This window comes from Phoenix dactylifera, chromosome 4 (genome assembly GCF_051530095.1).
Source record: "Phoenix dactylifera cultivar Ajwa chromosome 4, Ajwa_hap1_PhDact_Kaust_v1.1, whole genome shotgun sequence".
In the NCBI taxonomy this organism is placed as follows: domain Eukaryota; kingdom Viridiplantae; phylum Streptophyta; class Magnoliopsida; order Arecales; family Arecaceae; genus Phoenix; species Phoenix dactylifera.
The window spans coordinates 35,963,419-35,988,400 of record NC_143193.1 but is presented as its reverse complement, the minus strand read 5'-3'; the positions used below and the strand labels follow the sequence as shown (position 1 = coordinate 35,988,400).

Below are 24,982 nucleotides of genomic sequence, written 5' to 3'. Positions count from 1 at the left end.
TTATTTTTTGCCCGCTTTTTTATTTTTTGATAACATTTATTTTTTATTTTTCGGCTTTTGTCTTTTCCTCTTCGGATAATTTTTTTCCCCCAAAAATAAACTGAGTCCGGAGACTGGCGGTGCCATGCCGCATAGCGGAACAGCGCGTTGAATCCTACGCCAGAACGGCCCCGGCAGCGCGAATGTCTCGGGCCGTCGAGGTCTGCTGCTTTGTCATAAAAGGGAGTTTCGAAGGGCATGTCTTGGGTGCGATCATACCAGCACTAATGCACCGGATCCCATCAGAACTCCGCAGTTAAGCGTGCTTGGGCGAGAGTAGTACTAGGATGGGTGACCCCCTGGGAAGTCCTCGTGTTGCACCCTTTTTATTTTTTGCCCGCTTTTTTATTTTTTGATAATATTTATTTTTAATTTTTTGGCTTTTGGCTTTTCCTCTTCGGATAATTTTTTTCCCCCGACAATAAACTGAGTCCGGAGACTGGCGGTGCCATGCCGCATAGCGGGACCAGCGCGTTGAATCGTACGCCAGAACGGCCCCGGCAGCGCGAATGTCTCGGGCCGTCGAGGTCTGCTGCTTTGTCATAAAAGGGAGTTTCGAAGGGCATATCATGGGTGCGATCATACCAGCACTAATGCACCGGATCCCATCAGAACTTCGCAGTTAAGCGTGCTTGGGCGAGAGTAGTACTAGGATGGGTGACCCCCGGGGAAGTCCTCGTGTTGCACCCCTTTTATTTTTTGTCCGCTTTTTTATTTTTTGATAACATTTATTTTTAATTTTTCGGCTTTTGGCTTTTCCTCTTCGGATAATTTTTTTCCTCCGAAAATAAACTGAGTCCGGAGACTCGCGGTGCCATGCCGCATAGCGGAACAGCGCGTTGAATCCTACGCCAGAACGGCCCCGGCAGCGCGAATGTCTCGGGCCGTCGAGGTCTACTGCTTTGTCATAAAAGGGTGTTTCGATGGGCATGTCATGGGTGCGATCATACCAGCACTAATGCACCGGATCCCATCAGAACTCCGCAGTTAAGCGTGCTTGGGCGAGAGTAGTACTAGGATGGGTGACCCCCTGGGAAGTCCTCGTGTTGCACCCCTTTTATTTTTTGCCCGCTTTTTTATTTTTTGATAATATTTATTTTTAATTTTTTGGCTTTTGGCTTTTCCTCTTCGGATAATTTTTTCCCCCCGAAAATAAACTGAGTCCGGAGACTGGCGGTGCCATGCCGCATAGCGGAACAGCGCGTTGAATCATACGCCAGAACGGCCCCGGCAGCGCGAATGTCTCGGGCCGTCGAGGTCTGCTGCTTTGTATTAAAAGGGAGTTTCGAAGGGCATGTCTTAGGTGCGATCATACCAGCACTAATGCACCGGATCCCATCAGAACTCCGCAGTTAAGCGTGCTTGGGCGAGAGTAGTACAAGGATGGGTGACCCCCTGGGAAGTCCTCGTGTTGCACCCTTTTTATTTTTTGCCCGCTTTTTTATTTTTTGATAATATTTATTTTTAATTTTTCGGCTTTTGGCTTTTCCTCTTCGGATAATTTTTTTCCTCCGACAATAAACTGAGTCCGGAGACTGGCGGTGCCATGCCGCATAGCGGAACAGCGCGTTGAATCCTACGCCAGAACGGCCCCGGCAGCGCGAATGTCTCGGGCCGTCGCGGTCTGCTGCTTTGTCATAAAAGGGAGTTTCGAAGGGCATGTCATGGCTGCGATCATACCAGCACTAATGCACCGGATCCCATCATAACTCCGCAGTTAAGCGTGCTTGGGCGAGAGAAGTACTAGGATGGGTGACCCCCTGGGAAGTCCTCGTGTTGCACCCTTTTTATTTTTTGCCCGCTTTTTTATTTTTTGATAATATTTATTTTTAATTTTTTGGCTTTTGGCTTTTCCTCTTCGGATAATTTTTTTCCTCCGAAAATAAACTGAGTCCGGAGACTCGCGGTGCCATGCCGCATAGCGGAACAGCGCGTTGAATCCTACGCCAGAACGGCCCCGGCATCGCGAATGTCTCGGGCCGTCGCGGTCTGCTGCTTTGTCATAAAAGGGAGTTTCGAAGGGCATGTCATGGCTGCGATCATACCAGCACTAATGCACCGGATCCCATCATAACTCCGCAGTTAAGCGTGCTTGGGCGAGAGAAGTACTAGGATGGGTGACCCTCTGGGAAGTCCTCGTGTTGCACCCCTTTTATTTTTTGCCCGCTTTTTTATTTTTTGATAACATTTATTTTTAATTTTTCGGCTTTTGGCTTTTCCTCTTCGGATAATTTTTTTCCTCCGAAAATAAACTGAGTCCGGAGACTCGCGGTGCCATGCCGCATAGCGGAACAGCGCGTTGAATCCTACGCCAGAACGGCCCCGGCAGCGCGAATGTCTCGGGCCGTCGAGGTCTGCTGCTTTGTCATAAAAGGGAGTTTCGAAGGGCATGTCATGGGTGCGATCATACCAGCACTAATGCACCGGATCCCATGAGAACTCTGCAGTTAAGCGTGCTTGGGCGAGAGTAGTACTAGGATGGGTGACCCCATGGGAAGTCCTCGTGTTGCACCCCTTTTATTTTTTGCCCGCTTTTTTATTTTTTGATAACATTTATTTTTTATTTTTCGGCTTTTGTCTTTTCCTCTTCGGATAATTTTTTTCCCCCAAAAATAAACTGAGTCCGGAGACTGGCGGTGCCATGCCGCATAGCGGAACAGCGCGTTGAATCCTACGCCAGAACGGCCCCGGCAGCGCGAATGTCTCGGGCCGTCGAGGTCTGCTGCTTTGTCATAAAAGGGAGTTTCGAAGGGCATGTCTTGGGTGCGATCATACCAGCACTAATGCACCGGATCCCATCAGAACTCCGCAGTTAAGCGTGCTTGGGCGAGAGTAGTACTAGGATGGGTGACCCCCTGGGAAGTCCTCGTGTTGCACCCTTTTTATTTTTTGCCCGCTTTTTTATTTTTTGATAATATTTATTTTTAATTTTTTGGCTTTTGGCTTTTCCTCTTCGGATAATTTTTTTCCCCCGACAATAAACTGAGTCCGGAGACTGGCGGTGCCATGCCGCATAGCGGGACCAGCGCGTTGAATCGTACGCCAGAACGGCCCCGGCAGCGCGAATGTCTCGGGCCGTCGAGGTCTGCTGCTTTGTCATAAAAGGGAGTTTCGAAGGGCATATCATGGGTGCGATCATACCAGCACTAATGCACCGGATCCCATCAGAACTTCGCAGTTAAGCGTGCTTGGGCGAGAGTAGTACTAGGATGGGTGACCCCCGGGGAAGTCCTCGTGTTGCACCCCTTTTATTTTTTGTCCGCTTTTTTATTTTTTGATAACATTTATTTTTAATTTTTCGGCTTTTGGCTTTTCCTCTTCGGATAATTTTTTTCCTCCGAAAATAAACTGAGTCCGGAGACTCGCGGTGCCATGCCGCATAGCGGAACAGCGCGTTGAATCCTACGCCAGAACGGCCCCGGCAGCGCGAATGTCTCGGGCCGTCGAGGTCTACTGCTTTGTCATAAAAGGGTGTTTCGATGGGCATGTCATGGGTGCGATCATACCAGCACTAATGCACCGGATCCCATCAGAACTCCGCAGTTAAGCGTGCTTGGGCGAGAGTAGTACTAGGATGGGTGACCCCCTGGGAAGTCCTCGTGTTGCACCCCTTTTATTTTTTGCCCGCTTTTTTATTTTTTGATAATATTTATTTTTAATTTTTTGGCTTTTGGCTTTTCCTCTTCGGATAATTTTTTCCCCCCGAAAATAAACTGAGTCCGGAGACTGGCGGTGCCATGCCGCATAGCGGAACAGCGCGTTGAATCATACGCCAGAACGGCCCCGGCAGCGCGAATGTCTCGGGCCGTCGAGGTCTGCTGCTTTGTATTAAAAGGGAGTTTCGAAGGGCATGTCTTAGGTGCGATCATACCAGCACTAATGCACCGGATCCCATCAGAACTCCGCAGTTAAGCGTGCTTGGGCGAGAGTAGTACAAGGATGGGTGACCCCCTGGGAAGTCCTCGTGTTGCACCCTTTTTATTTTTTGCCCGCTTTTTTATTTTTTGATAATATTTATTTTTAATTTTTCGGCTTTTGGCTTTTCCTCTTCGGATAATTTTTTTCCTCCGACAATAAACTGAGTCCGGAGACTGGCGGTGCCATGCCGCATAGCGGAACAGCGCGTTGAATCCTACGCCAGAACGGCCCCGGCAGCGCGAATGTCTCGGGCCGTCGCGGTCTGCTGCTTTGTCATAAAAGGGAGTTTCGAAGGGCATGTCATGGCTGCGATCATACCAGCACTAATGCACCGGATCCCATCATAACTCCGCAGTTAAGCGTGCTTGGGCGAGAGAAGTACTAGGATGGGTGACCCCCTGGGAAGTCCTCGTGTTGCACCCTTTTTATTTTTTGCCCGCTTTTTTATTTTTTGATAATATTTATTTTTAATTTTTTGGCTTTTGGCTTTTCCTCTTCGGATAATTTTTTTCCTCCGAAAATAAACTGAGTCCGGAGACTCGCGGTGCCATGCCGCATAGCGGAACAGCGCGTTGAATCCTACGCCAGAACGGCCCCGGCATCGCGAATGTCTCGGGCCGTCGCGGTCTGCTGCTTTGTCATAAAAGGGAGTTTCGAAGGGCATGTCATGGCTGCGATCATACCAGCACTAATGCACCGGATCCCATCATAACTCCGCAGTTAAGCGTGCTTGGGCGAGAGAAGTACTAGGATGGGTGACCCTCTGGGAAGTCCTCGTGTTGCACCCCTTTTATTTTTTGCCCGCTTTTTTATTTTTTGATAACATTTATTTTTAATTTTTCGGCTTTTGGCTTTTCCTCTTCGGATAATTTTTTTCCTCCGAAAATAAACTGAGTCCGGAGACTCGCGGTGCCATGCCGCATAGCGGAACAGCGCGTTGAATCCTACGCCAGAACGGCCCCGGCATCGCGAATGTCTCGGGCCGTCGCGGTCTGCTGCTTTGTCATAAAAGGGAGTTTCGAAGGGCATGTCATGGCTGCGATCATACCAGCACTAATGCACCGGATCCCATCATAACTCCGCAGTTAAGCGTGCTTGGGCGAGAGAAGTACTAGGATGGGTGACCCTCTGGGAAGTCCTCGTGTTGCACCCTTTTTATTTTTTGCCCGCTTTTTTATTTTTTGATAACATTTATTTTTAATTTTTCGGCTTTTGGCTTTTCCTCTTCGGATAATTTTTTTCCTCCGAAAATAAACTGAGTCCGGAGACTCGCGGTGCCATGCCGCATAGCGGAACAGCGCGTTGAATCCTACGCCAGAACGGCCCCGGCAGCGCGAATGTCTCGGGCCGTCGAGGTCTACTGCTTTGTCATAAAAGGGTGTTTCGATGGGCATGTCATGGGTGCGATCATACCAGCACTAATGCACCGGATCCCATCAGAACTCCGCAGTTAAGCGTGCTTGGGCGAGAGTAGTACTAGGATGGGTGACCCCCTGGGAAGTCCTCGTGTTGCACCCCTTTTATTTTTTGCCCGCTTTTTTATTTTTTGATAATATTTATTTTTAATTTTTTGGCTTTTGGCTTTTCCTCTTCGGATAATTTTTTCCCCCCGAAAATAAACTGAGTCCGGAGACTGGCGGTGCCATGCCGCATAGCGGAACAGCGCGTTGAATCATACGCCAGAACGGCCCCGGCAGCGCGAATGTCTCGGGCCGTCGAGGTCTGCTGCTTTGTATTAAAAGGGAGTTTCGAAGGGCATGTCTTAGGTGCGATCATACCAGCACTAATGCACCGGATCCCATCAGAACTCCGCAGTTAAGCGTGCTTGGGCGAGAGTAGTACAAGGATGGGTGACCCCCTGGGAAGTCCTCGTGTTGCACCCTTTTTATTTTTTGCCCGCTTTTTTATTTTTTGATAATATTTATTTTTAATTTTTCGGCTTTTGGCTTTTCCTCTTCGGATAATTTTTTTCCTCCGACAATAAACTGAGTCCGGAGACTGGCGGTGCCATGCCGCATAGCGGAACAGCGCGTTGAATCCTACGCCAGAACGGCCCCGGCAGCGCGAATGTCTCGGGCCGTCGCGGTCTGCTGCTTTGTCATAAAAGGGAGTTTCGAAGGGCATGTCATGGCTGCGATCATACCAGCACTAATGCACCGGATCCCATCATAACTCCGCAGTTAAGCGTGCTTGGGCGAGAGAAGTACTAGGATGGGTGACCCCCTGGGAAGTCCTCGTGTTGCACCCTTTTTATTTTTTGCCCGCTTTTTTATTTTTTGATAATATTTATTTTTAATTTTTTGGCTTTTGGCTTTTCCTCTTCGGATAATTTTTTTCCTCCGAAAATAAACTGAGTCCGGAGACTCGCGGTGCCATGCCGCATAGCGGAACAGCGCGTTGAATCCTACGCCAGAACGGCCCCGGCATCGCGAATGTCTCGGGCCGTCGCGGTCTGCTGCTTTGTCATAAAAGGGAGTTTCGAAGGGCATGTCATGGCTGCGATCATACCAGCACTAATGCACCGGATCCCATCATAACTCCGCAGTTAAGCGTGCTTGGGCGAGAGAAGTACTAGGATGGGTGACCCTCTGGGAAGTCCTCGTGTTGCACCCCTTTTATTTTTTGCCCGCTTTTTTATTTTTTGATAACATTTATTTTTAATTTTTCGGCTTTTGGCTTTTCCTCTTCGGATAATTTTTTTCCTCCGAAAATAAACTGAGTCCGGAGACTCGCGGTGCCATGCCGCATAGCGGAACAGCGCGTTGAATCCTACGCCAGAACGGCCCCGGCATCGCGAATGTCTCGGGCCGTCGCGGTCTGCTGCTTTGTCATAAAAGGGAGTTTCGAAGGGCATGTCATGGCTGCGATCATACCAGCACTAATGCACCGGATCCCATCATAACTCCGCAGTTAAGCGTGCTTGGGCGAGAGAAGTACTAGGATGGGTGACCCTCTGGGAAGTCCTCGTGTTGCACCCTTTTTATTTTTTGCCCGCTTTTTTATTTTTTGATAACATTTATTTTTAATTTTTCGGCTTTTGGCTTTTCCTCTTCGGATAATTTTTTTCCTCCGAAAATAAACTGAGTCCGGAGACTCGCGGTGCCATGCCGCATAGCGGAACAGCGCGTTGAATCCTACGCCAGAACGGCCCCGGCAGCGCGAATGTCTCGGGCCGTCGAGGTCTACTGCTTTGTCATAAAAGGGTGTTTCGATGGGCATGTCATGGGTGCGATCATACCAGCACTAATGCACCGGATCCCATCAGAACTCCGCAGTTAAGCGTGCTTGGGCGAGAGTAGTACTAGGATGGGTGACCCCCTGGGAAGTCCTCGTGTTGCACCCCTTTTATTTTTTGCCCGCTTTTTTATTTTTTGATAATATTTATTTTTAATTTTTTGGCTTTTGGCTTTTCCTCTTCGGATAATTTTTTCCCCCCGAAAATAAACTGAGTCCGGAGACTGGCGGTGCCATGCCGCATAGCGGAACAGCGCATTGAATCATACGCCAGAACGGCCCCGGCAGCGCGAATGTCTCGGGCCGTCGAGGTCTGCTGCTTTGTATTAAAAGGGAGTTTCGAAGGGCATGTCTTAGGTGCGATCATACCAGCACTAATGCACCGGATCCCATCAGAACTCCGCAGTTAAGCGTGCTTGGGCGAGAGTAGTACAAGGATGGGTGACCCCCTGGGAAGTCCTCGTGTTGCACCCTTTTTATTTTTTGCCCGCTTTTTTATTTTTTGATAATATTTATTTTTAATTTTTCGGCTTTTGGCTTTTCCTCTTCGGATAATTTTTTTCCTCCGACAATAAACTGAGTCCGGAGACTGGCGGTGCCATGCCGCATAGCGGAACAGCGCGTTGAATCCTACGCCAGAACGGCCCCGGCAGCGCGAATGTCTCGGGCCGTCGCGGTCTGCGGCTTTGTCATAAAAGGGAGTTTCGAAGGGCATGTCATGGCTGCGATCATACCAGCACTAATGCACCGGATCCCATCAGAACTTCGCAGTTAAGCGTGCTTGGGCGAGAGTAGTACTAGGATGGGTGACCCCCTGGGAAGTCCTCGTGTTGCACCCCTTTTATTTTTTGCCCGCTTTTTTATTTTTTGATAACATTTATTTTTAATTTTTCGGCTTTTGGCTTTTCCTCTTCGGATAATTTTTTTCCTCCGAAAATAAACTGAGTCCGGAGACTCGCGGTGCCATGCCGCATAGCGGAACAGCGCGTTGAATCCTACGCCAGAACGGCCCCGGCATCGCGAATGTCTCGGGCCGTCGCGGTCTGCTGCTTTGTCATAAAAGGGAGTTTCGAAGGGCATGTCATGGCTGCGATCATACCAGCACTAATGCACCGGATCCCATCATAACTCCGCAGTTAAGCGTGCTTGGGCGAGAGAAGTACTAGGATGGGTGACCCTCTGGGAAGTCCTCGTGTTGCACCCTTTTTATTTTTTGCCCGCTTTTTTATTTTTTGATAATATTTATTTTTAATTTTTTGGCTTTTGGCTTTTCCTCTTCGGATAATTTTTTCCCCCCGAAAATAAACTGAGTCCGGAGACTGGCGGTGCCATGCCGCATAGCGGAACAGCGCGTTGAATCATACGCCAGAACGGCCCCGGCAGCGCGAATGTCTCGGGCCGTCGAGGTCTGCTGCTTTGTCATAAAAGGGAGTTTCGAAGGGCATGTCATGGGTGCGATCATACCAGCACTAATGCACCGGATCCCATGAGAACTCTGCAGTTAAGCGTGCTTGGGCGAGAGTAGTACTTGGATGGGTGACCCCATGGGAAGTCCTCGTGTTGCACCCCTTTTATTTTTTGCCCGCTTTTTTATTTTTTGATAACATTTATTTTTTATTTTTCGGCTTTTGTCTTTTCCTCTTCGGATAATTTTTTTCCCCCGAAAATAAACTGAGTCCGGAGACTGGCGGTGCCATGCCGCATAGCGGAACAGCGCGTTGAATCCTACGCCAGAACGGCCCCGGCAGCGCGAATGTCTCGGGCCGTCGAGGTCTGCTGCTTTGTCATAAAAGGAAGTTTCGAAGGGCATGTCTTGGGTGCGATCATACCAGCACTAATGCACCGGATCCCATCAGAACTCCGCAGTTAAGCGTGCTTGGGCGAGAGTAGTACTAGGATGGGTGACCCCCTGGAAAGTCTTCGTGTTGCACCCTTTTTATTTTTTGCCCGCTTTTTTATTTTTTGATAATATTTATTTTTAATTTTTTGGCTTTTGGCTTTTCCTCTTCGGATAATTTTTTTTCCCCGACAATAAACTGAGTCCGGAGACTGGCGGTGCCATGCCGCATAGCGGGACCAGCGCGTTGAATCCTACGCCAGAACGGCCCCGGCAGCGCGAATGTCTCGGGCCGTCGAGGTCTGCTGCTTTGTCATAAAAGGGAGTTTCGAAGGGCATATCATGGGTGCGATCATACCAGCACTAATGCACCGGATCCCATCAGAACTTCGCAGTTAAGCGTGCTTGCGCGAGAGTAGTACTAGGATGGGTGACCCCCTGGGAAGTCCTCGTGTTGCACCCCTTTTATTTTTTGCCCGCTTTTTTATTTTTTGATAACATTTATTTTTAATTTTTCGGCTTTTGGCTTTTCCTCTTCGGATAATTTTTTTCCTCCGAAAATAAACTGAGTCCGGAGACTCGCGGTGCGATGCCGCATAGCGGAACAGCGCGTTGAATCCTACGCCAGAACGGCCCCGGCAGCGCGAATGTCTCGGGCCGTCGAGGTCTACTGCTTTGTCATAAAAGGGTGATTCGATGGGCATGTCATGGGTGCGATCATACCAGCACTAATGCACCGGATCCCATCAGAACTCCGCAGTTAAGCGTGCTTGGGCGAGAGTAGTACTAGGATGGGTGACCCCCTGGGAAGTCCTCGTGTTGCACCCCTTTTATTTTTTGCCCGCTTTTTTATTTTTTGATAATATTTATTTTTAATTTTTTGGCTTTTGGCTTTTCCTCTTCGGATAATTTTTTCCCCCCGAAAATAAACTGAGTCCGGAGACTGGCGGTGCCATGCCGCATAGCGGAACAGCGCGTTGAATCATACGCCAGAACGGCCCCGGCAGCGCGAATGTCTCGGGCCGTCGAGGTCTGCTGCTTTGTATTAAAAGGGAGTTTCGAAGGGCATGTCTTAGGTGCGATCATACCAGCACTAATGCACCGGATCCCACCAGAACTCCGCAATTAAGCGTGCTTGGGCGAGAGTAGTACTAGGATGGGTGACCCCCTGGGAAGTCCTCGTGTTGCACCCTTTTTATTTTTTGCCCGCTTTTTTATTTTTTGATAATATTTATTTTTAATTTTTCGGCTTTTGGCTTTTCCTCTTCGGATAATTTTTTTCCTCCGACAATAAACTGAGTCCGGAGACTGGCGGTGCCATGCCGCATAGCGGAACAGCGCGTTGAATCCTACGCCAGAACGGCCCCGGCAGCGCGAATGTCTCGGGCCGTCGCGGTCTGCTGCTTTGTCATAAAAGGGAGTTTCGAAGGGCATGTCATGGCTGCGATCATACCAGCACTAATGCACCGGATCCCATCATAACTCCGCAGTTAAGCGTGCTTGGGCGAGAGAAGTACTAGGATGGGTGACCCCCTGGGAAGTCCTCGTGTTGCACCCTTTTTATTTTTTGCCCGCTTTTTTATTTTTTGATAATATTTATTTTTAATTTTTTGGCTTTTGGCTTTTCCTCTTCGGATAATTTTTTCCCCCCGAAAATAAACTGAGTCCGGAGACTGGCGGTGCCATGCCGCATAGCGGAACAGCGCGTTGAATCATACGCCAGAACGGCCCCGGCAGCGCGAATGTCTCGGGCCGTCGAGGTCTGCTGCTTTGTCATAAAAGGGAGTTTCGAAGGGCATGTCATGGGTGCGATCATACCAGCACTAATGCACCGGATCCCATGAGAACTCTGCAGTTAAGCGTGCTTGGGCGAGAGTAGTACTAGGATGGGTGACCCCATGGGAAGTCCTCGTGTTGCACCCCTTTTATTTTTTGCCCGCTTTTTTATTTTTTGATAACATTTATTTTTTATTTTTCGGCTTTTGTCTTTTCCTCTTCGGATAATTTTTTTCCCCTGAAAATAAACTGAGTCCGGAGACTGGCGGTGCCATGCCGCATAGCGGAACAGCACGTTGAATCCTACGCCAGAACGGCCCCGGCAGCGCGAATGTCTCGGGCCGTCGAGGTCTGCTGCTTTGTCATAAAAGGGAGTTTCGAAGGGCATGTCTTGGGTGCGATCATACCAGCACTAATGCACCGGATCCCATCAGAACTCCGCAGTTAAGCGTGCTTGGGCGAGAGTAGTACTAGGATGGGTGACCCCCTGGGAAGTCCTCGTGTTGCACCCTTTTTATTTTTTGCCCGCTTTTTTATTTTTTGATAATATTTATTTTTAATTTTTTGGCTTTTGGCTTTTCCTCTTCGGATAATTTTTTTCCCCCGACAATAAACTGAGTCCGGAGACTGGCGGTGCCATGCCGCATAGCGGGACCAGCGCGTTGAATCGTACGCCAGAACGGCCCCGGCAGCGCGAATGTCTCGGGCCGTCGAGGTCTGCTGCTTTGTCATAAAAGGGAGTTTCGAAGGGCATATCATGGGTGCGATCATACCAACACTAATGCACCGGATCCCATCAGAACTTCGCAGTTAAGCGTGCTTGGGCGAGAGTAGTACTAGGATGGGTGACCCCCTGGGAAGTCCTCGTGTTGCACCCCTTTTATTTTTTGCCCGCTTTTTTATTTTTTGATAACATTTATTTTTAATTTTTCGGCTTTTGGCTTTTCCTCTTCGGATAATTTTTTTCCTCCGAAAATAAACTGAGTCCGGAGACTCGCGGTGCCATGCCGCATAGCGGAACAGCGCGTTGAATCCTACGCCAGAACGGCCCCGGCAGCGCGAATGTCTCGGGCCGTCGCGGTCTGCTGCTTTGTCATAAAAGGGAGTTTCGAAGGGCATGTCATGGCTGCGATCATACCAGCACTAATGCACCGGATCCCATCATAACTCCGCAGTTAAGCGTGCTTGGGCGAGAGAAGTACTAGGATGGGTGACCCTCTGGGAAGTCCTCGTGTTGCACCCTTTTTATTTTTTGCCCGCTTTTTTATTTTTTGATAATATTTATTTTTAATTTTTTGGCTTTTGGCTTTTCCTCTTCGGATAATTTTTCCCCCCGAAAATAAACTGAGTCCGGAGACTGGCGGTGCCATGCCGCATAGCGGAACAGCGCGTTGAATCATACGCCAGAACGGCCCCGGCAGCGCGAATGTCTCGGGCCGTCGAGGTCTGCTGCTTTGTCATAAAAGGGAGTTTCGAAGGGCATGTCATGGGTGCGATCATACCAGCACTAATGCACCGGATCCCATGAGAACTCTGCAGTTAAGCGTGCTTGGGCGAGAGTAGTACTTGGATGGGTGACCCCATGGGAAGTCCTCGTGTTGCACCCCTTTTATTTTTTGCCCGTTTTTTTATTTTTTGATAACATTTATTTTTTATTTTTCGGCTTTTGTCTTTTCCTCTTCGGATAATTTTTTTCCCCCGAAAATAAACTGAGTCCGGAGACTGGCGGTGCCATGCCGCATAGCGGAACAGCGCGTTGAATCCTACGCCAGAACGGCCCCGGCAGCGCGAATGTCTCGGGCCGTCGAGGTCTGCTGCTTTGTCATAAAAGGAAGTTTCGAAGGGCATGTCTTGGGTGCGATCATACCAGCACTAATGCACCGGATCCCATCAGAACTCCGCAGTTAAGCGTGCTTGGGCGAGAGTAGTACTAGGATGGGTGACCCCCTGGAAAGTCTTCGTGTTGCACCCTTTTTATTTTTTGCCCGCTTTTTTATTTTTTGATAATATTTATTTTTAATTTTTTGGCTTTTGGCTTTTCCTCTTCGGATAATTTTTTTTCCCCGACAATAAACTGAGTCCGGAGACTGGCGGTGCCATGCCGCATAGCGGGACCAGCGCGTTGAATCCTACGCCAGAACGGCCCCGGCAGCGCGAATGTCTCGGGCCGTCGAGGTCTGCTGCTTTGTCATAAAAGGGAGTTTCGAAGGGCATATCATGGGTGCGATCATACCAGCACTAATGCACCGGATCCCATCAGAACTTCGCAGTTAAGCGTGCTTGCGCGAGAGTAGTACTAGGATGGGTGACCCCCTGGGAAGTCCTCGTGTTGCACCCCTTTTATTTTTTGCCCGCTTTTTTATTTTTTGATAACATTTATTTTTAATTTTTCGGCTTTTGGCTTTTCCTCTTCGGATAATTTTTTTCCTCCGAAAATAAACTGAGTCCGGAGACTCGCGGTACGATGCCGCATAGCGGAACAGCGCGTTGAATCCTACGCCAGAACGGCCCCGGCAGCGCGAATGTCTCGGGCCGTCGAGGTCTACTGCTTTGTCATAAAAGGGTGATTCGATGGGCATGTCATGGGTGCGATCATACCAGCACTAATGCACCGGATCCCATCAGAACTCCGCAGTTAAGCGTGCTTGGGCGAGAGTAGTACTAGGATGGGTGACCCCCTGGGAAGTCCTCGTGTTGCACCCCTTTTATTTTTTGCCCGCTTTTTTATTTTTTGATAATATTTATTTTTAATTTTTTGGCTTTTGGCTTTTCCTCTTCGGATAATTTTTTCCCCCCGAAAATAAACTGAGTCCGGAGACTGGCGGTGCCATGCCGCATAGCGGAACAGCGCGTTGAATCATACGCCAGAACGGCCCCGGCAGCGCGAATGTCTCGGGCCGTCGAGGTCTGCTGCTTTGTATTAAAAGGGAGTTTCGAAGGGCATGTCTTAGGTGCGATCATACCAGCACTAATGCACCGGATCCCACCAGAACTCCGCAATTAAGCGTGCTTGGGCGAGAGTAGTACTAGGATGGGTGACCCCCTGGGAAGTCCTCGTGTTGCACCCTTTTTATTTTTTGCCCGCTTTTTTATTTTTTGATAATATTTATTTTTAATTTTTCGGCTTTTGGCTTTTCCTCTTCGGATAATTTTTTTCCTCCGACAATAAACTGAGTCCGGAGACTGGCGGTGCCATGCCGCATAGCGGAACAGCGCGTTGAATCCTACGCCAGAACGGCCCCGGCAGCGCGAATGTCTCGGGCCGTCGCGGTCTGCTGCTTTGTCATAAAAGGGAGTTTCGAAGGGCATGTCATGGCTGCGATCATACCAGCACTAATGCACCGGATCCCATCATAACTCCGCAGTTAAGCGTGCTTGGGCGAGAGAAGTACTAGGATGGGTGACCCCCTGGGAAGTCCTCGTGTTGCACCCTTTTTATTTTTTGCCCGCTTTTTTATTTTTTGATAATATTTATTTTTAATTTTTTGGCTTTTGGCTTTTCCTCTTCGGATAATTTTTTCCCCCCGAAAATAAACTGAGTCCGGAGACTGGCGGTGCCATGCCGCATAGCGGAACAGCGCGTTGAATCATACGCCAGAACGGCCCCGGCAGCGCGAATGTCTCGGGCCGTCGAGGTCTGCTGCTTTGTCATAAAAGGGAGTTTCGAAGGGCATGTCATGGGTGCGATCATACCAGCACTAATGCACCGGATCCCATGAGAACTCTGCAGTTAAGCGTGCTTGGGCGAGAGTAGTACTAGGATGGGTGACCCCATGGGAAGTCCTCGTGTTGCACCCCTTTTATTTTTTGCCCGCTTTTTTATTTTTTGATAACATTTATTTTTTATTTTTCGGCTTTTGTCTTTTCCTCTTCGGATAATTTTTTTCCCCTGAAAATAAACTGAGTCCGGAGACTGGCGGTGCCATGCCGCATAGCGGAACAGCACGTTGAATCCTACGCCAGAACGGCCCCGGCAGCGCGAATGTCTCGGGCCGTCGAGGTCTGCTGCTTTGTCATAAAAGGAAGTTTCGAAGGGCATGTCTTGGGTGCGATCATACCAGCACTAATGCACCGGATCCCATCAGAACTCCGCAGTTAAGCGTGCTTGGGCGAGAGTAGTACTAGGATGGGTGACCCCCTGGAAAGTCTTCGTGTTGCACCCTTTTTATTTTTTGCCCGCTTTTTTATTTTTTGATAATATTTATTTTTAATTTTTTGGCTTTTGGCTTTTCCTCTTCGGATAATTTTTTTTCCCCGACAATAAACTGAGTCCGGAGACTGGCGGTGCCATGCCGCATAGCGGGACCAGCGCGTTGAATCCTACGCCAGAACGGCCCCGGCAGCGCGAATGTCTCGGGCCGTCGAGGTCTGCTGCTTTGTCATAAAAGGGAGTTTCGAAGGGCATATCATGGGTGCGATCATACCAGCACTAATGCACCGGATCCCATCAGAACTTCGCAGTTAAGCGTGCTTGCGCGAGAGTAGTACTAGGATGGGTGACCCCCTGGGAAGTCCTCGTGTTGCACCCCTTTTATTTTTTGCCCGCTTTTTTATTTTTTGATAACATTTATTTTTAATTTTTCGGCTTTTGGCTTTTCCTCTTCGGATAATTTTTTTCCTCCGAAAATAAACTGAGTCCGGAGACTCGCGGTGCGATGCCGCATAGCGGAACAGCGCGTTGAATCCTACGCCAGAACGGCCCCGGCAGCGCGAATGTCTCGGGCCGTCGAGGTCTACTGCTTTGTCATAAAAGGGTGATTCGATGGGCATGTCATGGGTGCGATCATACCAGCACTAATGCACCGGATCCCATCAGAACTCCGCAGTTAAGCGTGCTTGGGCGAGAGTAGTACTAGGATGGGTGACCCCCTGGGAAGTCCTCGTGTTGCACCCCTTTTATTTTTTGCCCGCTTTTTTATTTTTTGATAATATTTATTTTTAATTTTTTGGCTTTTGGCTTTTCCTCTTCGGATAATTTTTTCCCCCCGAAAATAAACTGAGTCCGGAGACTGGCGGTGCCATGCCGCATAGCGGAACAGCGCGTTGAATCATACGCCAGAACGGCCCCGGCAGCGCGAATGTCTCGGGCCGTCGAGGTCTGCTGCTTTGTATTAAAAGGGAGTTTCGAAGGGCATGTCTTAGGTGCGATCATACCAGCACTAATGCACCGGATCCCACCAGAACTCCGCAATTAAGCGTGCTTGGGCGAGAGTAGTACTAGGATGGGTGACCCCCTGGGAAGTCCTCGTGTTGCACCCTTTTTATTTTTTGCCCGCTTTTTTATTTTTTGATAATATTTATTTTTAATTTTTCGGCTTTTGGCTTTTCCTCTTCGGATAATTTTTTTCCTCCGACAATAAACTGAGTCCGGAGACTGGCGGTGCCATGCCGCATAGCGGAACAGCGCGTTGAATCCTACGCCAGAACGGCCCCGGCAGCGCGAATGTCTCGGGCCGTCGCGGTCTGCTGCTTTGTCATAAAAGGGAGTTTCGAAGGGCATATCATGGGTGCGATCATACCAGTACTAATGCACCGGATCCCATCAGAACTTCGCAGTTAAGCGTGCTTGGGCGAGAGTAGTACTAGGATGGGTGACCCCCTGGGAAGTCCTCGTGTTGCACCCCTTTTATTTTTTGCCCGCTTTTTTATTTTTTGATAACATTTATTTTTAATTTTTCGGCTTTTGGCTTTTCCTCTTCGGATAATTTTTTTCCTCCGAAAATAAACTGAGTCCGGAGACTCGCGGTGCGATGCCGCATAGCGGAACAGCGCGTTGAATCCTACGCCAGAACGGCCCCGGCAGCGCGAATGTCTCGGGCCGTCGAGGTCTACTGCTTTGTCATAAAAGGGTGATTCGATGGGCATGTCATGGGTGCGATCATACCAGCACTAATGCACCGGATCCCATCAGAACTCCGCAGTTAAGCGTGCTTGGGCGAGAGTAGTACTAGGATGGGTGACCCCCTGGGAAGTCCTCGTGTTGCACCCCTTTTATTTTTTGCCCGCTTTTTTATTTTTTGATAATATTTATTTTTAATTTTTTGGCTTTTGGCTTTTCCTCTTCGGATAATTTTTTCCCCCCGAAAATAAACTGAGTCCGGAGACTGGCGGTGCCATGCCGCATAGCGGAACAGCGCGTTGAATCATACGCCAGAACGGCCCCGGCAGCGCGAATGTCTCGGGCCGTCGAGGTCTGCTGCTTTGTATTAAAAGGGAGTTTCGAAGGGCATGTCTTAGGTGCGATCATACCAGCACTAATGCACCGGATCCCACCAGAACTCCGCAATTAAGCGTGCTTGGGCGAGAGTAGTACTAGGATGGGTGACCCCCTGGGAAGTCCTCGTGTTGCACCCTTTTTATTTTTTGCCCGCTTTTTTATTTTTTGATAATATTTATTTTTAATTTTTCGGCTTTTGGCTTTTCCTCTTCGGATAATTTTTTTCCTCCGACAATAAACTGAGTCCGGAGACTGGCGGTGCCATGCCGCATAGCGGAACAGCGCGTTGAATCCTACGCCAGAACGGCCCCGGCAGCGCGAATGTCTCGGGCCGTCGCGGTCTGCTGCTTTGTCATAAAAGGGAGTTTCGAAGGGCATGTCATGGCTGCGATCATACCAGCACTAATGCGCCGGATCCCATCATAACTCCGCAGTTAAGCGTGCTTGGGCGAGAGAAGTACTAGGATGGGTGACCCCCTGGGAAGTCCTCGTGTTGCACCCTTTTTATTTTTTGCCCGCTTTTTTATTTTTTGATAATATTTATTTTTAATTTTTTGGCTTTTGGCTTTTCCTCTTCGGATAATTTTTTCCCCCCGAAAATAAACTGAGTCCGGAGACTGGCGGTGCCATGCCGCATAGCGGAACAGCGCGTTGAATCATACGCCAGAACGGCCCCGGCAGCGCGAATGTCTCGGGCCGTCGAGGTCTGCTGCTTTGTCATAAAAGGGAGTTTCGAAGGGCATGTCATGGGTGCGATCATACCAGCACTAATGCACCGGATCCCATGAGAACTCTGCAGTTAAGCGTGCTTGGGCGAGAGTAGTACTAGGATGGGTGACCCCATGGGAAGTCCTCGTGTTGCACCCCTTTTATTTTTTGCCCGCTTTTTTATTTTTTGATAACATTTATTTTTTATTTTTCGGCTTTTGTCTTTTCCTCTTCGGATAATTTTTTTCCCCTGAAAATAAACTGAGTCCGGAGACTGGCGGTGCCATGCCGCATAGCGGAACAGCACGTTGAATCCTACGCCAGAACGGCCCCGGCAGCGCGAATGTCTCGGGCCGTCGAGGTCTGCTGCTTTGTCATAAAAGGGAGTTTCGAAGGGCATGTCTTGGGTGCGATCATACCAGCACTAATGCACCGGATCCCATCAGAACTCCGCAGTTAAGCGTGCTTGGGCGAGAGTAGTACTAGGATGGGTGACCCCCTGGGAAGTCCTCGTGTTGCACCCTTTTTATTTTTTGCCCGCTTTTTTATTTTTTGATAATATTTATTTTTAATTTTTTGGCTTTTGGCTTTTCCTCTTCGGATAATTTTTTTCCCCCGACAATAAACTGAGTCCGGAGACTGGCGGTGCCATGCCGCATAGCGGGACCAGCGCGTTGAATCGTACGCCAGAACGGCCCCGGCAGCGCGAATGTCTCGGGCCGTCGAGGTCTGCTGCTTTGTCATAAAAGGGAGTTTCGAAGGGCATATCATGGGTGCGATCATACCAACACTAATGCACCGGATCCCATCAGAACTTCGCAGTTAAGCGTGCTTGGGCGAGAGTAGTACTAGGATGGGTGACCCCCTGGGAAGTCCTCGTGTTGCACCCCTTTTATTTTTTGCCCGCTTTTTTATTTTTTGATAACATTTATTTTTAATTTTTCGGCTTTTGGCTTTTCCTCTTCGGATAATTTTTTTCCTCCGAAAATAAACTGAGTCCGGAGACTCGCGGTGCCATGCCGCATAGCGGAACAGCGCGTTGAATCCTACGCCAGAACGGCCCCGGCAGCGCGAATGTCTCGGGCCGTCGCGGTCTGCTGCTTTGTCATAAAAGGGAGTTTCGAAGGGCATGTCATGGCTGCGATCATACCAGCACTAATGCACCGGATCCCATCATAACTCCGCAGTTAAGCGTGCTTGGGCGAGAGAAGTACTAGGATGGGTGACCCCCTGGGAAGTCCTCGTGTTGCACCCTTTTTATTTTTTGCCCGCTTTTTTATTTTTTGATAATATTTATTTTTAATTTTTTGGCTTTTGGCTTTTCCTCTTCGGATAATTTTTTCCCCCCGAAAATAAACTGAGTCCGGAGACTGGCGGTGCCATACCGCATAGCGGAACAGCGCGTTGAATCATACGCCAGAACGGCCCCGGCAGCGCGAATGTCTCGGGCCGTCGAGGTCTGCTGCTTTGTCATAAAAGGGAGTTTCGAAGGGCATGTCATGGGTGCGATCATACCAGCACTAATGCACCGGATCCCATGAGAACTCTGCAGTTAAGCGTGCTTGGGCGAGAGTAGTACTAGGATGGGTGACCCCATGGGAAGTCCTCGTGTTGCACCCCTTTTATTTTTTGCCCGCTTTTTTATTTTTTGATAACATTTATTTTTTATTTTTCGGCTTTTGTCTTTTCCTCTTCGGATAATTTTTTTCCCCCGAAAATAAACTGAGTCCGGAGACTGGCGGTGCCATGCCGCATAGCGGAACAGCGCGTTGAATCCTACGCCAGAACGGCCCCGGCAGCGCGAATGCCTCGGGCCGTCGAGGTCTGCTGCTTTGTCATAAAAGGGAGTTTCGAAGGGCATGTCTTGGGTGCGATCATACCAGCACTAATGCACCGGATCCCATCAGAACTCCGCAGTTAAGCGTGCTTGGGCGAGAGTAGTACTAGGATGGGTGACCCCCTGGAAGGTCTTCGTGTTGCACCCTTTTTATTTTTTGCCCGCTTTTTTATTTTTTGATAATATTTATTTTTAATTTTTTGGCTTTTGGCTTTTCCTCTTCGGATAATTTTTTTTCCCCGACAATAAACTGAGTCCGGAGACTGGCGGTGCCATGCCGCATAGCGGGACCAGCGCGTTGAATCCTACGCCAGAACGGCCCCGGCAGCGCGAATGTCTCGGGCCGTCGAGGTCTGCTGCTTTGTCATAAAAGGGAGTTTCGAAGGGCATATCATGGGTGCGATCATACCAGTACTAATGCACCGGATCCCATCAGAACTTCGCAGTTAAGCGTGCTTGGGCGAGAGTAGTACTAGGATGGGTGACCCCCTGGGAAGTCCTCGTGTTGCACCCCTTTTATTTTTTGCCCGCTTTTTTATTTTTTGATAACATTTATTTTTAATTTTTCGGCTTTTGGCTTTTCCTCTTCGGATAATTTTTTTCCTCCGAAAATAAACTGAGTCCGGAGACTCGCGGTGCGATGCCGCATAGCGGAACAGCGCGTTGAATCCTACGCCAGAACGGCCCCGGCAGCGCGAATGTCTCGGGCCGTCGAGGTCTACTGCTTTGTCATAAAAGGGTGATTCGATGGGCATGTCATGGGTGCGATCATACCAGCACTAATGCACCGGATCCCTTCAGAACTCCGCAGTTAAGCGTGCTTGGGCGAGAGTAGTACTAGGATGGGTGACCCCCTGGGAAGTCCTCGTGTTGCACCCCTTTTATTTTTTGCCCGCTTTTTTATTTTTTGATAATATTTATTTTTAATTTTTTGGCTTTTGGCTTTTCCTCTTCGGATAATTTTTTCCCCCCGAAAATAAACTGAGTCCGGAGACTGGCGGTGCCATGCCGCATTGTCACGACCCCCGCCCCGTTCCCGGCGGGCCGCCGCGACGGTCCTAGGGTGCGGGTAGGCATAAGGCCACCAGCCACCGCGTAGAACCCTACTACCTATCAATCATCAATAGATCTTGAAAAATTTGGCATGATACATGCACAAAATGATCACTTTTCCTATAGTGACCTGTCAGGATTATCTCAATACATACAACACACTACCTGTCAGAGCAGCAATCACATAATCCGTCATATAATGAACCTGGACAATATATATCAATACATTATCTCAGGCACACAACTGATCTGCACACATATATATACCTGCTTCCCAATCCATCCATGGTCAAACCCATATCCACAACAGGATCTATGACTGTAACTATACACTATATACAATAGAAGGTTTATAATACACCAAAAGGGGATAAACCTCTATCTACATTATACTATACTATACTATGGAGCGGCACAGCTAGCAGGCAATCTCTAACCCTGCTCTTCTCTATACAATACCTGCCCTGCAATCAAAAACACCAAACTGGGGAGTGAGTATATGAATACTCAGTGAGTGGAGTAGAGAGTACTATGCACATGAGACAAGATATAATCATGGCTCGAGGTAAAATCTCAAGATCAATAACAAGATGAACATGAACTCAACATAAAGAATATGGAGTAAATCATCAATATCACCACAATCAATATCAACTCATCTGAAGCATATATGGAATAATCAAGTCAACATATATGCTACTCATGAATATGTTCAACAGGTCGTAGTACTGAATCATATAAATCAGGTGTCAATAGGCTGAATCATCAACAAGACAGCTATCGGGAGGTGGGTTTTACGCCCCAGGCGAACCAGCAACAACTCCCTACTGTCACATGCATACATCGAATATGACACCACACCAATATGTAAATCATCACTAGACAGCTGTCGGGAGGTGGGTTTTACGCCCCAGGCGAACCAGCAACAACTCCCTACTGTCACATGCATATGCAGGATAAGACACCATACCGATAACATAAATGCTAGACAGTTGTCGGGAGGTGGGTTTTACGCCCCAGGCGAACCAGCAACAACTCCCTACTGTCACATGCATATGCAGGATAAGACACCATACCGATAACATAAATGCTAGACAGCTATCGGGAGGTGGGTTTTACGCCCCAGGCGAACCAGCAACAACTCCCTACTGTCACATGCATATGCAGGATAAGACACCATACCGATAACATAAATGCTAGACAGCTATCGGGAGGTGGGTTTTACGCCCCAGGCGAACCAGCAACAACTCCCTACTGTCACATGCATATGCAGGATAAGACACCATACCGATAACATAAATGCTAGACAGCTATCAGGAGGTGGGTTTTACGCCCCAGGCGAACCAGCAACAACTCCCTACTGTCACATGCATATGCAGGATAAGACACCACACTGATCATATAAATGCCGGCCAGTATCCAGAACAGAAATCCATCTCACATCTACATACTAAACGGCACCTCGCGGGAATTCTACATCCGCGGAAAGCCATACTGCACCTCGCGAGGTCTTACTATGCCCGGCGGCAAGCAGAATATAAGTCGTAGGACCGGCCGATCCTACGCCTAGGGCCGTGTCCCCCCCTAGGAAGGGACTGGGCTCCGCCCACCCAGAAGGCTACTATGTGCACAAAGGCCGATGTTCAACCCCCATCGACTATAGGTGTCCTGCAGATACTGCCAAGCCATGCATAAATGCCATAATGCACCCTCCCAATACTCTACTAAAAAGGAGTATAATCAAGATTACCACTCACTCGATCATGACCCAATCATAAACTAACATCAGGGTTGGGAGTGAGGAATCACGGGAGTACAATGCAACTCAATATACCATGAGAAGGGCTGTACAAGTCTTTGAAATAGAGGAAATGAAATCAATTTACAAAAGAAATCATTTCACAATTCAGATCCAATTTCATTACTCATAAAGGAGTATAATCAAGCTACGACTCACAAGTTTTTAAAATAGAGGAAATGAAATCAATTTACAAAAGAAATCATTTCACAATTCGGAATCAATTTGATTACTCATCAACCCCTCGTAATTTCTCTCAATGTTCCCTCAAATGCGTGCACAAGATAATCAAGTATAGAGAATCAAGATTATAGAGAAATCTACTACAATATCAATCAATATGCTCAAGTGGAATCAATTCACACTTGGCGACATTCATGAAAATGAATTAAGGATGCTCATGGTGCAAAGTACATGACTCCCACTCACCTGTCAATCTGGCACAGCCCTGATACGCCTCCAAAAATCTACAGCAGGCAGTGGGGAACTTCTTCCTCTTGTTCCCTAGCTTCTTGCCCAACTGTGACATGCATTTACAATACATTTAGTCTTGTATCAAGGGCTATAATCTACGTGCCAATTATAATATAGGGAACTTTAATTGATTCAACTCCCCCGTTTCCTAAATCTTTTCTTTTCTTTCTCTTTTTCTTTTTCTATTAATTAACTCATCATTTATGTGTATTAGGGACTCCCTTGCACGAGTACAAGGTCTCCCTTAGCCTAATCTAGGCTTAATACCCTATTATGGCATGAAATCCCTTATTTTCCACCGGATGAACAGTAACCCAAACTGACAGTGGGTTACTTCATCCCGGTTTTGATCCACTTTCAGGACTCCAAATTTGATGAAATTTTTACCTAACATTCTACACTCATAGAGAATTCCAAAGAGATAACATGCATCATCATCGGAGGCCGTTTGGCCCCCTAAATAATTCGCCGAAGTTGGGACTTCGACACAGTTTTTCCGTAGTGCCGGAAAAATTTGTTAAAATCCGATTCTTCCTCTTTTAACCACCTCTACAACCCTTATCCGACCCCTCTAGACTATATCCACCCTTTGTATAGCCTAATGTCATCAAAAGACTAGATAGGGACGGATATTTACCTTTTTCTTTTTGGAAATCGAGGTCCTTGCGTAGAGGGGAAGGAGATCTATGTTTTTCCCTTCAGCTGGAAGTGCAACCGGGATCCCTTTCCTCCTCGAATCCCTTTCCTCTTCTTCTTTCTTCTTCTTCTTCTTCTCTTTTTCCTTCTTTCTTTCCTCTCTGCTTCTCTGACTCTCCCTCTCTGTTACTCTCTCTCAGTTTCCATCCCAACGCCAGCCAACCAACTCAAAACCCTCCAATTAAGTCACATCAAAACACTATTTACCCTTTGTTTAATATTATTAAATTCCCATTTTGCCCCTAACACTTCAACATATCTACCGTTATGCCATTAACTTTTGATTCTTTCCTATTTTACCCCTTATATTAATTGAAAAGGACTATTCTATCCCTTTTTATATAAAAAAAATATTTTGGGGTTATTACATCCTCCCCCCCTTATATAAAATTCGTCCTCGAATTTAAAAGAGTAAATTACCTGATTACTCAAAGGGGTGAGTGTATCTGCTTTTCATATTCTGCTCGGTGTGGTATTGGGAATCAAATAAATTAGGAGTGTTTTACCTTCTATCTCTACCACACAGGTAGGATACACATACTTCGCTTTTATACTATCCCCTACATGTGTACTAATAGCTAAGGGAATATGCATTAATATCTTATCCTTAGCTAACTTTTTAGCAAAATAAGGGGACACAAATGAATGGGTAGCTCCAGAATCAAATAACACTCTAGCTTTAATCTTATCAATGAGGAGCATACCTGTCACAGCTGCATTTGATGCCCGTGCCTCCTGTGGATTTACCGTGAACACCCTTCCTTGCCCTCTGCCTACTGGAGCTGACAGTTGAGATGGTCCAGCACTCTGCTGTGATGTTTGTGCTTGACCTCTACCTCTGCCTACAGGCTCCCTACTACTAGGCCTGTCCATCTGCACAGAAGGGTAGGATGTTAAAGGCACAAACTGCTGGGTGGCACCCTGCGGGCATTCTCTGACAAAATGACCCGGCTGTCCACATCTGTAGCACACTCCCTGACCCATTCTGCATCTGCCAGGGTGCTGCTTCCCACATATGCCACATACTGGCCATGATTGGAACTTGGATTCCGTTCTGGCCATAGTGACCGGAGGACGAGGTACTGATGGTAGAAAAGTATCTTGTGATTGACCTCTTTCCCTCCATTTCCTCTCACGTGGGGCAGGTGGAGCTGAGCGTACAGACTGCTCCATTGGGCCCTCCGAGAGATCTACTCCCTCAAATCTATCTCTACTGCTTTGCCCTTTCCCCATACTCATTTTCCTCTGTTCTCTTTCAGCTCTTTCCTCTTTGTTTCTGGTCTCCCACTGTTTTGCTTTATCTATCAGCCTAGACAAGGTGGGGACCTCTACTGCCAGTACTGCATTATAAAGCGGGGAAATCAGACCTCGTCTGAACCTTTCTATCCTGGCAGC

General features: G+C 48.1%; 55 non-coding genes and 1 pseudogene across 55 annotated transcripts; all 56 read left to right on the top strand.

The window, feature by feature from the left end:
* The first annotated feature begins 244 nt into the window (after positions 1-244).
* LOC149759274 (5S ribosomal RNA) lies at positions 245-363 on the top strand. Its single transcript, XR_016411934.1, has one exon. It is a non-coding gene; the product is annotated as a 5S ribosomal RNA (ribosomal RNA).
* Positions 364-610: 247 nt separating this feature from the next.
* On the top strand, positions 611-729 carry LOC149759273 (5S ribosomal RNA). The gene has a single exon (XR_016404918.1). It is a non-coding gene; the product is annotated as a 5S ribosomal RNA (ribosomal RNA).
* A 246-nt stretch (positions 730-975) lies between these two features.
* On the top strand, positions 976-1,094 carry LOC149759272 (5S ribosomal RNA). The gene has a single exon (XR_016409148.1). It is a non-coding gene; the product is annotated as a 5S ribosomal RNA (ribosomal RNA).
* Positions 1,095-1,340: 246 nt separating this feature from the next.
* LOC149759271 (5S ribosomal RNA) lies at positions 1,341-1,459 on the top strand. The gene has a single exon (XR_016405493.1). It is a non-coding gene; the product is annotated as a 5S ribosomal RNA (ribosomal RNA).
* Positions 1,460-1,705: 246 nt separating this feature from the next.
* Positions 1,706-1,824, top strand: LOC149759270 (5S ribosomal RNA). The gene has a single exon (XR_016408738.1). It is a non-coding gene; the product is annotated as a 5S ribosomal RNA (ribosomal RNA).
* A 246-nt stretch (positions 1,825-2,070) lies between these two features.
* On the top strand, positions 2,071-2,189 carry LOC149759269 (5S ribosomal RNA). The gene has a single exon (XR_016408967.1). It is a non-coding gene; the product is annotated as a 5S ribosomal RNA (ribosomal RNA).
* A 246-nt stretch (positions 2,190-2,435) lies between these two features.
* Positions 2,436-2,554, top strand: LOC149759268 (5S ribosomal RNA). The gene has a single exon (XR_016404353.1). It is a non-coding gene; the product is annotated as a 5S ribosomal RNA (ribosomal RNA).
* Positions 2,555-2,800: 246 nt separating this feature from the next.
* Positions 2,801-2,919, top strand: LOC149759267 (5S ribosomal RNA). Its single transcript, XR_016411933.1, has one exon. It is a non-coding gene; the product is annotated as a 5S ribosomal RNA (ribosomal RNA).
* A 247-nt stretch (positions 2,920-3,166) lies between these two features.
* Positions 3,167-3,285, top strand: LOC149759266 (5S ribosomal RNA). Its single transcript, XR_016404916.1, has one exon. It is a non-coding gene; the product is annotated as a 5S ribosomal RNA (ribosomal RNA).
* Positions 3,286-3,531: 246 nt separating this feature from the next.
* On the top strand, positions 3,532-3,650 carry LOC149759265 (5S ribosomal RNA). The gene has a single exon (XR_016409147.1). It is a non-coding gene; the product is annotated as a 5S ribosomal RNA (ribosomal RNA).
* A 246-nt stretch (positions 3,651-3,896) lies between these two features.
* On the top strand, positions 3,897-4,015 carry LOC149759264 (5S ribosomal RNA). Its single transcript, XR_016405492.1, has one exon. It is a non-coding gene; the product is annotated as a 5S ribosomal RNA (ribosomal RNA).
* A 246-nt stretch (positions 4,016-4,261) lies between these two features.
* LOC149759263 (5S ribosomal RNA) lies at positions 4,262-4,380 on the top strand. The gene has a single exon (XR_016408737.1). It is a non-coding gene; the product is annotated as a 5S ribosomal RNA (ribosomal RNA).
* Positions 4,381-4,626: 246 nt separating this feature from the next.
* On the top strand, positions 4,627-4,745 carry LOC149759262 (5S ribosomal RNA). Its single transcript, XR_016408966.1, has one exon. It is a non-coding gene; the product is annotated as a 5S ribosomal RNA (ribosomal RNA).
* Positions 4,746-4,991: 246 nt separating this feature from the next.
* LOC149759261 (5S ribosomal RNA) lies at positions 4,992-5,110 on the top strand. The gene has a single exon (XR_016409045.1). It is a non-coding gene; the product is annotated as a 5S ribosomal RNA (ribosomal RNA).
* Positions 5,111-5,356: 246 nt separating this feature from the next.
* On the top strand, positions 5,357-5,475 carry LOC149759260 (5S ribosomal RNA). Its single transcript, XR_016409146.1, has one exon. It is a non-coding gene; the product is annotated as a 5S ribosomal RNA (ribosomal RNA).
* Positions 5,476-5,721: 246 nt separating this feature from the next.
* Positions 5,722-5,840, top strand: LOC149759259 (5S ribosomal RNA). The gene has a single exon (XR_016405490.1). It is a non-coding gene; the product is annotated as a 5S ribosomal RNA (ribosomal RNA).
* Positions 5,841-6,086: 246 nt separating this feature from the next.
* LOC149759258 (5S ribosomal RNA) lies at positions 6,087-6,205 on the top strand. Its single transcript, XR_016408735.1, has one exon. It is a non-coding gene; the product is annotated as a 5S ribosomal RNA (ribosomal RNA).
* A 246-nt stretch (positions 6,206-6,451) lies between these two features.
* On the top strand, positions 6,452-6,570 carry LOC149759257 (5S ribosomal RNA). Its single transcript, XR_016408965.1, has one exon. It is a non-coding gene; the product is annotated as a 5S ribosomal RNA (ribosomal RNA).
* A 246-nt stretch (positions 6,571-6,816) lies between these two features.
* LOC149759256 (5S ribosomal RNA) lies at positions 6,817-6,935 on the top strand. Its single transcript, XR_016409044.1, has one exon. It is a non-coding gene; the product is annotated as a 5S ribosomal RNA (ribosomal RNA).
* A 246-nt stretch (positions 6,936-7,181) lies between these two features.
* On the top strand, positions 7,182-7,300 carry LOC149759255 (5S ribosomal RNA). The gene has a single exon (XR_016409145.1). It is a non-coding gene; the product is annotated as a 5S ribosomal RNA (ribosomal RNA).
* Positions 7,301-7,546: 246 nt separating this feature from the next.
* Positions 7,547-7,665, top strand: LOC149759254 (5S ribosomal RNA). The gene has a single exon (XR_016405489.1). It is a non-coding gene; the product is annotated as a 5S ribosomal RNA (ribosomal RNA).
* A 246-nt stretch (positions 7,666-7,911) lies between these two features.
* On the top strand, positions 7,912-8,030 carry LOC149759253 (5S ribosomal RNA). Its single transcript, XR_016405692.1, has one exon. It is a non-coding gene; the product is annotated as a 5S ribosomal RNA (ribosomal RNA).
* A 246-nt stretch (positions 8,031-8,276) lies between these two features.
* LOC149759252 (5S ribosomal RNA) lies at positions 8,277-8,395 on the top strand. The gene has a single exon (XR_016409043.1). It is a non-coding gene; the product is annotated as a 5S ribosomal RNA (ribosomal RNA).
* Positions 8,396-8,641: 246 nt separating this feature from the next.
* On the top strand, positions 8,642-8,760 carry LOC149759251 (5S ribosomal RNA). The gene has a single exon (XR_016404438.1). It is a non-coding gene; the product is annotated as a 5S ribosomal RNA (ribosomal RNA).
* A 246-nt stretch (positions 8,761-9,006) lies between these two features.
* LOC149759250 (5S ribosomal RNA) lies at positions 9,007-9,125 on the top strand. The gene has a single exon (XR_016405168.1). It is a non-coding gene; the product is annotated as a 5S ribosomal RNA (ribosomal RNA).
* A 247-nt stretch (positions 9,126-9,372) lies between these two features.
* LOC149759249 (5S ribosomal RNA) lies at positions 9,373-9,491 on the top strand. Its single transcript, XR_016407161.1, has one exon. It is a non-coding gene; the product is annotated as a 5S ribosomal RNA (ribosomal RNA).
* Positions 9,492-9,737: 246 nt separating this feature from the next.
* LOC149759248 (5S ribosomal RNA) lies at positions 9,738-9,856 on the top strand. The gene has a single exon (XR_016409144.1). It is a non-coding gene; the product is annotated as a 5S ribosomal RNA (ribosomal RNA).
* Positions 9,857-10,102: 246 nt separating this feature from the next.
* Positions 10,103-10,221, top strand: LOC149759247 (5S ribosomal RNA). The gene has a single exon (XR_016408275.1). It is a non-coding gene; the product is annotated as a 5S ribosomal RNA (ribosomal RNA).
* A 246-nt stretch (positions 10,222-10,467) lies between these two features.
* LOC149759246 (5S ribosomal RNA) lies at positions 10,468-10,586 on the top strand. The gene has a single exon (XR_016408734.1). It is a non-coding gene; the product is annotated as a 5S ribosomal RNA (ribosomal RNA).
* Positions 10,587-10,832: 246 nt separating this feature from the next.
* Positions 10,833-10,951, top strand: LOC149759245 (5S ribosomal RNA). The gene has a single exon (XR_016404352.1). It is a non-coding gene; the product is annotated as a 5S ribosomal RNA (ribosomal RNA).
* A 246-nt stretch (positions 10,952-11,197) lies between these two features.
* Positions 11,198-11,316, top strand: LOC149759244 (5S ribosomal RNA). Its single transcript, XR_016411932.1, has one exon. It is a non-coding gene; the product is annotated as a 5S ribosomal RNA (ribosomal RNA).
* Positions 11,317-11,563: 247 nt separating this feature from the next.
* On the top strand, positions 11,564-11,682 carry LOC149759243 (5S ribosomal RNA). The gene has a single exon (XR_016405545.1). It is a non-coding gene; the product is annotated as a 5S ribosomal RNA (ribosomal RNA).
* Positions 11,683-11,928: 246 nt separating this feature from the next.
* On the top strand, positions 11,929-12,047 carry LOC149759242 (5S ribosomal RNA). The gene has a single exon (XR_016409042.1). It is a non-coding gene; the product is annotated as a 5S ribosomal RNA (ribosomal RNA).
* A 245-nt stretch (positions 12,048-12,292) lies between these two features.
* On the top strand, positions 12,293-12,411 carry LOC149759241 (5S ribosomal RNA). The gene has a single exon (XR_016404437.1). It is a non-coding gene; the product is annotated as a 5S ribosomal RNA (ribosomal RNA).
* Positions 12,412-12,657: 246 nt separating this feature from the next.
* LOC149759240 (5S ribosomal RNA) lies at positions 12,658-12,776 on the top strand. Its single transcript, XR_016405167.1, has one exon. It is a non-coding gene; the product is annotated as a 5S ribosomal RNA (ribosomal RNA).
* Positions 12,777-13,023: 247 nt separating this feature from the next.
* Positions 13,024-13,142, top strand: LOC149759239 (5S ribosomal RNA). The gene has a single exon (XR_016407160.1). It is a non-coding gene; the product is annotated as a 5S ribosomal RNA (ribosomal RNA).
* A 246-nt stretch (positions 13,143-13,388) lies between these two features.
* LOC149759238 (5S ribosomal RNA) lies at positions 13,389-13,507 on the top strand. Its single transcript, XR_016409143.1, has one exon. It is a non-coding gene; the product is annotated as a 5S ribosomal RNA (ribosomal RNA).
* A 246-nt stretch (positions 13,508-13,753) lies between these two features.
* On the top strand, positions 13,754-13,872 carry LOC149759237 (5S ribosomal RNA). The gene has a single exon (XR_016408274.1). It is a non-coding gene; the product is annotated as a 5S ribosomal RNA (ribosomal RNA).
* Positions 13,873-14,118: 246 nt separating this feature from the next.
* Positions 14,119-14,237, top strand: LOC149759236 (5S ribosomal RNA). Its single transcript, XR_016408733.1, has one exon. It is a non-coding gene; the product is annotated as a 5S ribosomal RNA (ribosomal RNA).
* Positions 14,238-14,483: 246 nt separating this feature from the next.
* On the top strand, positions 14,484-14,602 carry LOC149759235 (5S ribosomal RNA). Its single transcript, XR_016404351.1, has one exon. It is a non-coding gene; the product is annotated as a 5S ribosomal RNA (ribosomal RNA).
* A 246-nt stretch (positions 14,603-14,848) lies between these two features.
* LOC149759234 (5S ribosomal RNA) lies at positions 14,849-14,967 on the top strand. Its single transcript, XR_016405166.1, has one exon. It is a non-coding gene; the product is annotated as a 5S ribosomal RNA (ribosomal RNA).
* Positions 14,968-15,214: 247 nt separating this feature from the next.
* LOC149759233 (5S ribosomal RNA) lies at positions 15,215-15,333 on the top strand. The gene has a single exon (XR_016407159.1). It is a non-coding gene; the product is annotated as a 5S ribosomal RNA (ribosomal RNA).
* A 246-nt stretch (positions 15,334-15,579) lies between these two features.
* LOC149759232 (5S ribosomal RNA) lies at positions 15,580-15,698 on the top strand. Its single transcript, XR_016409141.1, has one exon. It is a non-coding gene; the product is annotated as a 5S ribosomal RNA (ribosomal RNA).
* A 246-nt stretch (positions 15,699-15,944) lies between these two features.
* LOC149759231 (5S ribosomal RNA) lies at positions 15,945-16,063 on the top strand. Its single transcript, XR_016408272.1, has one exon. It is a non-coding gene; the product is annotated as a 5S ribosomal RNA (ribosomal RNA).
* Positions 16,064-16,309: 246 nt separating this feature from the next.
* On the top strand, positions 16,310-16,428 carry LOC149759230 (5S ribosomal RNA). The gene has a single exon (XR_016404171.1). It is a non-coding gene; the product is annotated as a 5S ribosomal RNA (ribosomal RNA).
* A 246-nt stretch (positions 16,429-16,674) lies between these two features.
* Positions 16,675-16,793, top strand: LOC149759229 (5S ribosomal RNA). Its single transcript, XR_016409140.1, has one exon. It is a non-coding gene; the product is annotated as a 5S ribosomal RNA (ribosomal RNA).
* Positions 16,794-17,039: 246 nt separating this feature from the next.
* On the top strand, positions 17,040-17,158 carry LOC149759228 (5S ribosomal RNA). Its single transcript, XR_016408271.1, has one exon. It is a non-coding gene; the product is annotated as a 5S ribosomal RNA (ribosomal RNA).
* A 246-nt stretch (positions 17,159-17,404) lies between these two features.
* On the top strand, positions 17,405-17,523 carry LOC149759227 (5S ribosomal RNA; annotated as a pseudogene).
* Positions 17,524-17,769: 246 nt separating this feature from the next.
* On the top strand, positions 17,770-17,888 carry LOC149759226 (5S ribosomal RNA). The gene has a single exon (XR_016404350.1). It is a non-coding gene; the product is annotated as a 5S ribosomal RNA (ribosomal RNA).
* A 246-nt stretch (positions 17,889-18,134) lies between these two features.
* Positions 18,135-18,253, top strand: LOC149759225 (5S ribosomal RNA). Its single transcript, XR_016411931.1, has one exon. It is a non-coding gene; the product is annotated as a 5S ribosomal RNA (ribosomal RNA).
* Positions 18,254-18,500: 247 nt separating this feature from the next.
* Positions 18,501-18,619, top strand: LOC149759224 (5S ribosomal RNA). Its single transcript, XR_016405544.1, has one exon. It is a non-coding gene; the product is annotated as a 5S ribosomal RNA (ribosomal RNA).
* Positions 18,620-18,865: 246 nt separating this feature from the next.
* LOC149759223 (5S ribosomal RNA) lies at positions 18,866-18,984 on the top strand. The gene has a single exon (XR_016408732.1). It is a non-coding gene; the product is annotated as a 5S ribosomal RNA (ribosomal RNA).
* Positions 18,985-19,230: 246 nt separating this feature from the next.
* LOC149759222 (5S ribosomal RNA) lies at positions 19,231-19,349 on the top strand. Its single transcript, XR_016404349.1, has one exon. It is a non-coding gene; the product is annotated as a 5S ribosomal RNA (ribosomal RNA).
* A 246-nt stretch (positions 19,350-19,595) lies between these two features.
* Positions 19,596-19,714, top strand: LOC149759221 (5S ribosomal RNA). Its single transcript, XR_016406012.1, has one exon. It is a non-coding gene; the product is annotated as a 5S ribosomal RNA (ribosomal RNA).
* Positions 19,715-19,961: 247 nt separating this feature from the next.
* On the top strand, positions 19,962-20,080 carry LOC149759220 (5S ribosomal RNA). Its single transcript, XR_016404170.1, has one exon. It is a non-coding gene; the product is annotated as a 5S ribosomal RNA (ribosomal RNA).
* Positions 20,081-20,326: 246 nt separating this feature from the next.
* Positions 20,327-20,445, top strand: LOC149759219 (5S ribosomal RNA). The gene has a single exon (XR_016401502.1). It is a non-coding gene; the product is annotated as a 5S ribosomal RNA (ribosomal RNA).
* Positions 20,446-24,982: the final 4,537 nt, after the last annotated feature.